This window comes from Pipistrellus hanaki (assembly GCF_964339955.1).
Source record: "Pipistrellus hanaki genome assembly, chromosome: 16".
In the NCBI taxonomy this organism is placed as follows: Eukaryota; Metazoa; Chordata; class Mammalia; order Chiroptera; family Vespertilionidae; genus Pipistrellus; species Pipistrellus hanaki.
The window spans coordinates 7,041,946-7,052,257 of record NC_140518.1 but is presented as its reverse complement, the minus strand read 5'-3'; positions in this window follow the sequence as shown (position 1 = coordinate 7,052,257).

Sequence of the window (10,312 nt, the reverse complement as noted above, 5' to 3'; positions counted from 1 at the left end):
TGAGTCCAAAACATGAGAGCTGAATTTTCTTTTACAGTTTTGCTCACCATTTGAATTCCCTAAAAACATGCATTGGGATAGGGTGTAAGTCTTGGGGATCCTGACAGTTATTGGAGAAAGCCACCACCAGATTCAGTGGACAGTTGTCATTTGCCATAGGTCTGACTGATTGTATTTCTCTCAGATGCATACGGTGTGGCTCGTGTGGGGCTGCTGGCCTGACAGTGGGTTTGATGTGCTGATGTGAATTCCTGAAGGCACATTACAGATGAAACCACGTGAGAGGTAAGTGCTAGCAGAGTACCAGAGCTGAGAGCTAACGCTTGCCCCATTTCAACAAGGTTGAGAAAGGTACCACCAGCTGTTCCCTGACAGGGGATATTCACTGAGGTCGGATTCATTGTGCGGTTGCTCCTTCAATAGTCAACACGGAGTTAATGACAGCTCATGCTCATAAATATAACATTTGTGTAGCTCTTCGAACGTTAAAAAGCACTTTTCCGTCTATCATTGCATCCAATCTTCACCTCCCTGTCATTTTTGTGTCAGTAAAGACTGAGGCAGGAAGGGTTCAAGTGTCTTGCCCAAGGTCACGTGGTGATGTCATGGCATGGTTGGGACTGGGACTTTGATTGGTTGGTTGGGTTCTGTATATTGCTTCCCCTGTCTCTGCATTCTCCCTCTCCCTGCCTAAATTTCTTGTGGAGGCTGGCCAGCTAGTTGGTAGATGTGACTGAAATGTCTTTGGGACTATATCTGTTGTTATTGTTCTTTGTAGAATGGCTTGGCTGAAATTGTATCTGGAGCATCGTTCAGGAAATAGTCCTCGGCTCTCCCACTCACAGGACCTTTGAATGTGCATGCATCATGCTCTCTCAATTTTTGAATTAACTCACTGCTGGCCAGCCCACTCTGTGCCGTGCATTCCCACAGTCCCCTCCAAACAAAGCTGGTCACTTACAGCCCCTGCTCAGAGGAGGTTCCAGATCATTCCTGTACTCTGTTTAACCTGACCCATGCCCCCTTCACAAGGATTGGTCTAGGGGTGAACACCTGACTCAAGGACAGCCAGTCCATAGGTCAGAGACCTGTGATGTCCACGATACAAAAGCTGACTTGGGAGGGCCACTTATGGTTATCTAGGCCAAACTGATTCTCTTTCTTGGTAATTGCAAAGGAGAATTTAGAGAATCGGGCACTTGGCAATGGGAGGAGAAGGAAGAAAGTAAAGAATTATACTGTTGTTACTTTATGTAGTTCCTGCTAATCTCTGTCTAAAATACGGAGTGGAACTAGAATCCACAGAGGGCTGACAATCCTGGTATTTCTTATGCATTCTAAAACAGTGTTTTCCTATAAGAATATAATGCAAACCACACATGTGACTTTAAACTTTCTAGCAGCTGTATCAAGAGATAAAAACAGAAATAAGTGACATCAATTTTAATGGGTTTTACTAAACCTGATATATCCAAGATATTATTATTCAACGTATAGTCAATATAAAATATTCATGAGGTATTTTATATTCTCCCCTTTTGATGCTATCATTGAAATCCAATGTGCATTTTTATAGCTCATGCCAATTTGGACAAGCCACATTTAAAGTGTTCAATAGCCACTTGGCTAGTGGCTACCGTGTTGAATGGTGCAGCTCTAATGCTTTATCTGTCCTATTTATAAAGTTATGATCAATTTTTATCCTAAAAAGCATATCAGACAGAACTGATGGCAATGCAAGTTTATATGAAATGGATTTCCCTTCCAGGCAATTGCAACTCTGAGTCTTTTGTCTTTGCATAGATATAGCAACCAGTGCAGCTGATCTTTTAATTTTGGGGATAATCCTGTAGAGCCTGGGTATTCTTTTTTTTTATTTTTTATTAAGTAATTTATCAGCTTAAGATACTGCGAGTTTCTTTTTAAGCCACTCATGCATTGTAATAGGCTTATAGTTGCATAATTGTACTTCACAATATTATTTTAAGCGATAGGCCTCTACTTTACTGGTTTGTCCCTTTTGTTATATTGTTGATTTTACTACTCACAGGAGCATGCCTCTACATGGTACAGTTTCATGGGTCAGTTAGGCATATAATTAGACACAGAGATTTGTGTTGGAACGTGTTGTCAGCATTTCTCAGCATGTTCAAGGTGCATGAGCAATGGTTACATGCATTTCCATATGTCCCACGCATGACATTTCATACAGAGTGATTAAGCAGAGTTGACGGTAGTACATATGCAGGCATGTTCTGTACAGATACCAAATTCATTCTTTGTGGCTGTAACTCAAGTAAGAAGTATGGCTATTTCCCTGATCAAGGACTTTGCCTTGGGTTCAATTTTCTCTGGCATCTTCTCTATTGCTTCCCCTTCCTACCTTGTTTTTTGCAGCCCAACATACACAAAGAATGCTTCATGCTTAAAAATGAATGTTACTAGAGGGTGAGGCCAATTTAGTTAGGATCCAATGTATGCAGTTTCGCTGTATTACAAATCAGATTATGCCCTGGACAGTGTGCTAAGTGGTTAGAACATCAGCCGAAGTACCCAAGAGTTGTGGGTTTGATTTTCAGTGTCTTTCTCACGTTGATGTTTCTCTCTCTCGTCAAGGTCATGAACCTAGGTTGCAGGTTCAATCCCTGGCCCTGATCAGGATGCGTGTGAAAGACAACCTATCCATGTGTCTCTCTTATATAGATGTTTCTCTCTCTCTGTCTCTCCCCCTCCCTTCTACTCTCGCTAAGAATCAATGGATATTCTCTGGTGAGAATTAACAACAGCAACAACAAGCCATCCCATTGCCCACACTGGTGAGATGAATGAGCCTCTTCCAGAAGCGCACTCTCCATATCCCATGCCCCTTTCTGCCTTCTGACCTCTCCACGATGCTCATGCCTCCTGAGCTTCTGCCGCCAGGGAAGAGCTCCCGGGCTTCCTCTGGGCGGGACTCAGCTCCCTGCAGCTGCTACTGGTGCATCTGGGTCTGTCTCCCCATCCTCCTCTCCCTTTCCTGCTTTCAGCTTCTCCGCCAGTCTCCAAGTGTCTGAGCACCTTCCAGCTATAAAGCTTTAAAAAAAATAAAAAAATATTTTATTGATTTTTACAGAGAGAAAGGGAGAGGGATAGAGAGTTAGAAACATTGATGAGATGAGAGAAAAACATCATCAGCTGCCTCCCACACACCCCCTACTGGGGATGTGCCTGCAACCAAGGTACATGCCCTTGACCGGAATCGAACCTAGGACCCTTGAGTCCGCAGGCAAATGCTCTATCCACTGAGCCAAACCAGTTAGGGCCAGCTGTATAGCTTTGAGACACTATGTGCATAGCTCATAGCACACTTACACTTGCATATCCACCTGGACTCCTTTCTAAGGAAGCCCGATATATAAAATGGAGTCCCAGAAGTGGCACATTTAGGCTTTTCACAAAGACACATTTTACAGAAGAACTTTTAGCTGTACATTTTTTAAAAATTATGTTTCCTCTCAGGCTTGGAAGAGGCGGTAATCCAACTTTGGCAGCTAAATGGTTGGCATTTAAAATACACAGATTAACAAAAGTTTGATTTCCCCACAATCTTTAAGAGAGGTTCAAAATGCTGGGTAATTGTTTTCTCCTTAACTAGACTGTGAACGTCTCAAGGGCCCAGAGCACATGTCTTATGTTTCTTTGAAACCTGCTCCAACTCCCACTAATTTACTGGGTTACTCCACTAATCCCTTAGCCTTAACACTTATTTAATGCCTTTCAACAAACAAATGAATATCGGAGGAGGCTATCTTTTACTAACTTTATATCTTATCTTGAAAATGGGATGATGACTGTTACACTTCTCTTAAAAATATGTTTTGAATTCTGGAAATGTTCGTTGCAAAGCCTGGGTTTGTTTTGACTTTCTCATTATGTAACTCGGAGAGGAGTTGCTCTCTTAGGGATTACTGGTGAGTATTAGGTCAGCATGGTAATCTGTCTGTTGGGGAGTGGAGCTGTGTTCATATTAGAGACACTAATTCAGCATACTGGCAATTATTCAGTTTAATACAACTTAATTACATAGATCAGCGATGTTCAACCCTTTTCATCTCATTGCACACATAAAGTAATTACTAAAATTCTGTGGCACACCAAAATTTTTTTTTTTTTTTTTTTTTTTTTGCTGATCTTACAGAAAAATAGGTATAATTTTGATTCATTCACACTGGACAGCGATTATGTTGACTGTTGTCATTTTTTTTTATTTGACAATCTAAGGAAAAGAATTCAGTTCCCTTGACTGAATGGTCAGGTATTGCATGCTTTAGAAATTCTTGCAGTACACAGGTTAAAAGTCATTGGCATAGATCATAACATTTGTACATTAAAGTGAATCGTTTTGAGCATTTGGAGAAAGCTGGAGTGTGTAGTTTTTACCCTCAAAAATCAATATAATGCTCGGCTGGAGTGGCTCAGTGGATTGAGCATTGTCCCATGGATCAAGAGGTCCCAGGTTTGATTCCTGGTCAGGGCACATGCCCAAGTTGCAAGCTTGATCCCATGTTGGGCATGCAGGAGGCAGCCAACTGCTGTGTCTCTCTCATCCATGTTTCTATCTCTCTCTCCCTCTCCCTTCCTCACTGAAATCAATACAAATACATTAAAAAAAAAAAACCCAAACCAATATTATGCCTGCTTTAGCAGCACATATACTAATATTGGAATGAAGTTGAGAAGGTTAGCAAGGCCCTTGCACAATAACATGCAAATTTGTGAAGCATCCCATAAAAAAAAAAAAATCACCTCTGAACCCTCCCTAAGCAGCCACAAGACTAGCTATTCATGTCTTAAAAGAGACGTGCGTTGAACTCAGTGTTTTTTGAGAATTAAGAAAACATTTTCTATTCTCTTGGATAAATTCTCACTAACTAATTGTTAGTCTTAAAGACTGAATAAAACAGAGCCCAGCGCCCTTTCAACTATAGGACAGCTTTGAGGACGTGTTTGGCGGTCCTAGCAGGAGAAGTGCAGCTACTGTTACCCACTTGACTGAAGACTGGTCCTCTCCTCTATCGGGGAAGATCGCCAGCATGCAGCTTCGGGAGGGATGCTCATGGAATGGTGATCAGCTGGTTCAACCCTGGCCATCAATGGGGTGGCCAATATCACAGCCAGCTCACCCTCACATCCTATATGATAACTTTGATAGTTGAGCTACATCACTTTTTTCCTTTTACCTAAAACTTCAAATGGTTAGCAACCAATACGTTTTGAGCCCTATATGAAAAATTATCTGGTATTAAGATAAAAGCATGCCCTAATCGGTTTGGCTCAGTGGATAGAGCGTCGGCCTGTAGACTGAAGGGTCCCAGGTTCAATTCCGGTCAAGGGCATGTACCTTGGTTGCGGGCACATCCCCAATAGGAAGTGTGCGGGAGGCAGCTGATTGATGTTTCTCTCTCATCGATGTTTCTAACTCTCTCTCTCCCTTCCTCTCTGTATAAAAATCAATAAAATATATATATTTTTAAAAAGATAAAAGCATGCTTGATTCATTTTCTGACTTAGTGCTGAACACAGTTGCTGATTTCTTGAAGACTGTAGTCTGCAATGCGATGCTCATTCTGTGGTACAAAGTGTTCTGAAATTTGTGAACATTTTTTATTTCCTTTTAATTTTTTTGGCCTCCTCAATTTGATTTTTGCTTCTCTTTGGCTTCTTATACCACAGGTCCATTCAGTAAACATTTTAAAAAAGTTTAATACATTTAAAGTTGTCTTTAGGCTTAAATTATAAACAATTACATTTGGAAATTAATACATTTTCTGAAATTTAGTTCAGTCTCTATAAAAAACAAAACTGTTGTAGGGTAAGTATAGTTGCCCTTCCCTGATTCCACAGTCTGTCATACCTTTTACAAGTTATTTTCACACTATTGTCTTCAGAAAAATTCATCTACTAATCCTTTGAGCTTCCACCCCTTCTTAACCACTTTTTTTCAAATGTCTCATCTCATCAGTGGCTCAGTCATTGATCACTGCTCACTCCAGAAATAAAATTTGGTGATATGTTGATATACAGGTAACACACGTTCAGTTACTCTGAAAAATTATTATCTTTGAAATCTCTAAGTAGCCACAAAACAGTGATTCATACCTTGAAAGAAATGGTCATTAAAGTCAGCATTGTTTGAGAATTAGGGAAACATTTTCAATTTTCTTTGAGAAATCTTAAGTGTTAATCTTTTAGGATTAACTGATCTTTTTTCAACTGTTTGATTCTATATTCCTCCTTTGGTAGTTTAGCCCTATTATTTTACCACTGTACTTGCATATTATAGGCAACCAATAAATTTTTTTTTTTGAGTTGAGTTAAAACCTATAAGAGAGATTTTGCTTGATCCCTTTCTGAATATGGCATGTGCGTTTTTGTCTACGACTCCCTCTGGAAAGGATTCCTTTCTCTGTATCAGTTAGTGTTCCTATTCCCTTTGTAAGAAAGAAGATCAACATACAGGCATTTTCTCTCTTCTAACTTCTCTTTCAAATCTATTTCACTTTTAAAAGGGGGGTGAGGTTTGGAGATTTTACGGCAGGAGGAGGGTAGCTCACCCCTCACCTTATGGGTCATGCTGAGCATTTTGTATTATGTTGACATTTGCAGTGACTCAGCTATTTTGGGGCTGGAGTATTTGCAGAATAGGTGCTGATATCTGCAGGTAATAATTTTGCTTCCAGGTGTTTTTCTTTTTTAAAATATATTTTTATTGATTTCAGAGGGGAAAGAAGAGAGAGAGAGAGAGAGAGAGAGAGAGAGAGAGAGAGAGAGAGAGAGAGAGAAAGAGAGAGAGAGAAAGAGAGAGAGAGAGAGAGAGAGAGCCTTCCATGATGAGAGAGAATCATGATTGACTGTCTCCTGCAAATCCCCCACTGGGGATCGAGCCCATAACCCGGGCATGTGCCCTTGACTGGAATCAAACCTGGGTCCTTTCAGTTTGCAGGCTGATGCTCTATCCACGGAGCCAAACCAGTTAGGGTTTCCAGATATTTTTCATACATGAAATTGAAACTTTCCTGTCTGAGTTAGATTGAAGAAGCCCAAGATATTGGATGTTTCCCCCCGTGAAGAGCTTTTAAAAATAAACTTCATTAGGGAATATAATATTTTGGAAACATATTGCTGAGGCGAAATCATAAAGTTATCTCTGTGCAAAAGTTGATTTTTGGTGGATTTACCAGGAGGAGCTTTTTATATAGTTCTCTCTCTAGGACCCAAAAAGCCCACTCGGATGCATTCATGTCAGAATCGGATGCATCGGCAGCGGTGGCGTCTGCTGGTGTAGCACTCTGCTCTGAAATACCATTTCAAACCAGTCAGTCACTGAGATAATCCCTCTTCCCAGGATGGCAATGGATATTTAATGGCTTCCGAAACTGTCCTGGTTCTCTTAATTTGTTATAATATTCCATATTATAATTATCATAGCATATTATAACTTAGAACAAGTCTTGTGATGGGTAGGTTGAAAGATAGTATCTGTCTGGAAAGTCAGTTGTCCATCCCAGCTGACAGCCAACCAGGATTTCCAGACTGAACTTGATTGAGGTCTTCCCTGCTCTCTCACCTTTGGGTAGCTCCTCAATCCATTCTGAGAAAGATGACGAAATTATCCTCCAAATTTTAAATCATTTCCTGGGAAGTTTATGCAAAAGTCAATGTAATTTATAGATGCACATTTGTACAGCATCATATCAATACTTTTTGGGGGTGATCTTTCCTTCATCCTTTTAAAATGTAGCTATGGTCTTAGCTGGTTTGGCTTAGCGAAAAGAGCGTCAGCCTGTGGACTGAAGGGTCCAGGATTTAATTCTGGTCAAGGGCACATCTGGGTTGCGGGCTTGATTCCCAGTGGGGGTGTGCAGAAAGCAGCTGATCAGTGATCCTCTCTCATCATTGATGTTTCTATCTCTCCTCCCTTCTTCTCTGAAATCAATAAAAATATGCTAAAAAATAAAATGTAGCTATGGCAATGCAGCTTTCACACCTGTAATTTACCCTGCTACTCTGTAGATTTTTTAAACTACCCAAGTCTATGGTGTCCTTAAAGAGCAAGTTGGGGCCAGGCAATACATGTCTTATTGCAGTTTTTTAATGAGCTCTCACATGCTTTCATATTTGTTGTGGTTCGTCAACAAAATAAACACTGAATCTCTCTCTCTCTAGCAGGTTATGCATTTTACATACGATAGATCTGTGATACACTCTGGGCTTGTCCTTTAGGTGTCATTTAAATAGTAACAAAATAGTGTTTGCTTCTTTCCACCTTGTCATTTCATATTGACATTGATATTACAAATGAATGAGTTGTTTTTTTAATGGAACTTGGACAATATTTCCTGTTTGTCAAGTGTCCTATTTAAACCGCAGATAAAGTGTAAAGTGATTTATTGCTTGTAGCATTTTATTACTTAAGGAGACTTTTCTGAAAACATTACTTGAGCTTCATCCTGGGTGATTTATATTCATCACTTTGTCTCCACTTGTTAAACACTCTCTAATTCCATGACATCATTAAGCAAGTTTGGACTATTTTCTATAGAGTCTCAAATCCTTTGGCTGTCTCCTCTTCTCACTTTCTATAAACTTTGTTTCATGTTTCTAATCTCTGGATGCCACTTCCAGCATTCTCACCATTCTTGTTCGTTGTCCCTTGAGGTCAGAAAGACAAGCACAACCATATGAATCTGGATCAAAAGTCAACAGTTAAAATTCATATGCAAGTAGGCACTGGCTCTTCCTTCTTAGGGAAAAGTCTAGCTCTTAAAAGAAAGGAACACATTTCTCTAATTTATGGGCCCAGCACGCTTCCGCTGCGCGACTCTGCTACATTTCTCTAATTTAAAAGTTGACTGGAGAGCTGAACTTCAGTTTCAAAATAGAACATATGCCTGTTGTGTGGTTTTAAAATAATTTTAGGGCAGGTTAATAATCACCCTGTTCTTAATATTTTATTCAGAACTCTAAATATATTTCATGATGCAAAATGGTCCAACAGTACCCATTTTAAAAATTGAATGTGCTTTTAACATACTACAGTGCATCTCAGTATGTTCTAGCCTTTTCTAAAACTGGAAACAGTCATTTATCCTGTTTCCCTGAAAATAAGACAGTGTCTTATATTAATTTTTTTCTCCCAAAGTTGCGCTAGGTCTTATTTTCAGGGAATGTCTTACCTTTCCACGCGCTAGGTCTTATTTTCGGAGGATGTCTTATTTTTGGGGAAACACGGTAGTACCAATGCAGTGTCTTAACTCATGCCAAGGGAACACCAAATGAGGATTTTCACCTCAACATGGTTTTCAGACTAGCCGATTTGTTGCCTTAACCTGAGGATAATACTGGCCACACCATAAACGTAAGTCCCAGGTGATCCAGGCCCAGAAGAATAGATCTGGGAAGATTGATAGAGAGAAGCTTCTTTTTGCTAAAATGTATTTTATTGATTTTTACAGAGAGGAAGGAAGAGGGATAGAGAGTTAGAAACATTGATGAGAGAGAAACATCAATTAGCTACCTCCCTCCTGCACACTCACTACTGGGGATGTGCCCATAACCACAGTACATGCCCCTGACTAGAATCGAACCTGGGACCCTTCAGTCCACAGGCCGAGGTTCTATCTACTGAGCCAAACCGGTTAGGGCGAGAGAGGCTTCTTGATGTGGCTGAGATGGCCCAAGATTCTGGAGGCTGCACTCAACTGGTTCCCATGGCTGTCCTGCCATTAATCCAGGCTGGATCTGCTTGTTCATATGTCTTAATTTTTTTTTAGTACTAGAGAATCCAAGATTTAATTTTTAAATGATTATTTTATTTTTTGATTACAGTTTGCATTCCACACTATTTTGTATTAGTTTCGGGTGTACAGCACAGCAGATAGACATTCATATACTTTACAACATGTTTCCTCTGATAATTCCAGTGTTCACCTGCAAGATTTAATCTACTGTCATGGTTTTATGGGAAACATGTTGGATTTAAGACAACTTAGCATTGCTCTTTTTCTCTGAGTAGTGGTTTCATGCTTGGCTATTTATGCTGTGGTTAGCGATTTAAGTAGAAGTCTTGTTGTGACTATGGATTCATTTTGATATCTTATTCAATGTGCCTAGAATATGAAAAACAACATTTTTAGGTTGTCTTGATTATTAAGGCTTGATACTCCATACAAGTGTTGGTTTTATATTATATTTGAAGGTATAATTTACATGAACTCTATTCAGGCAAATCAAATAATCTTAAATTTGATTTGTTTTCCTGCCAAATCCCATG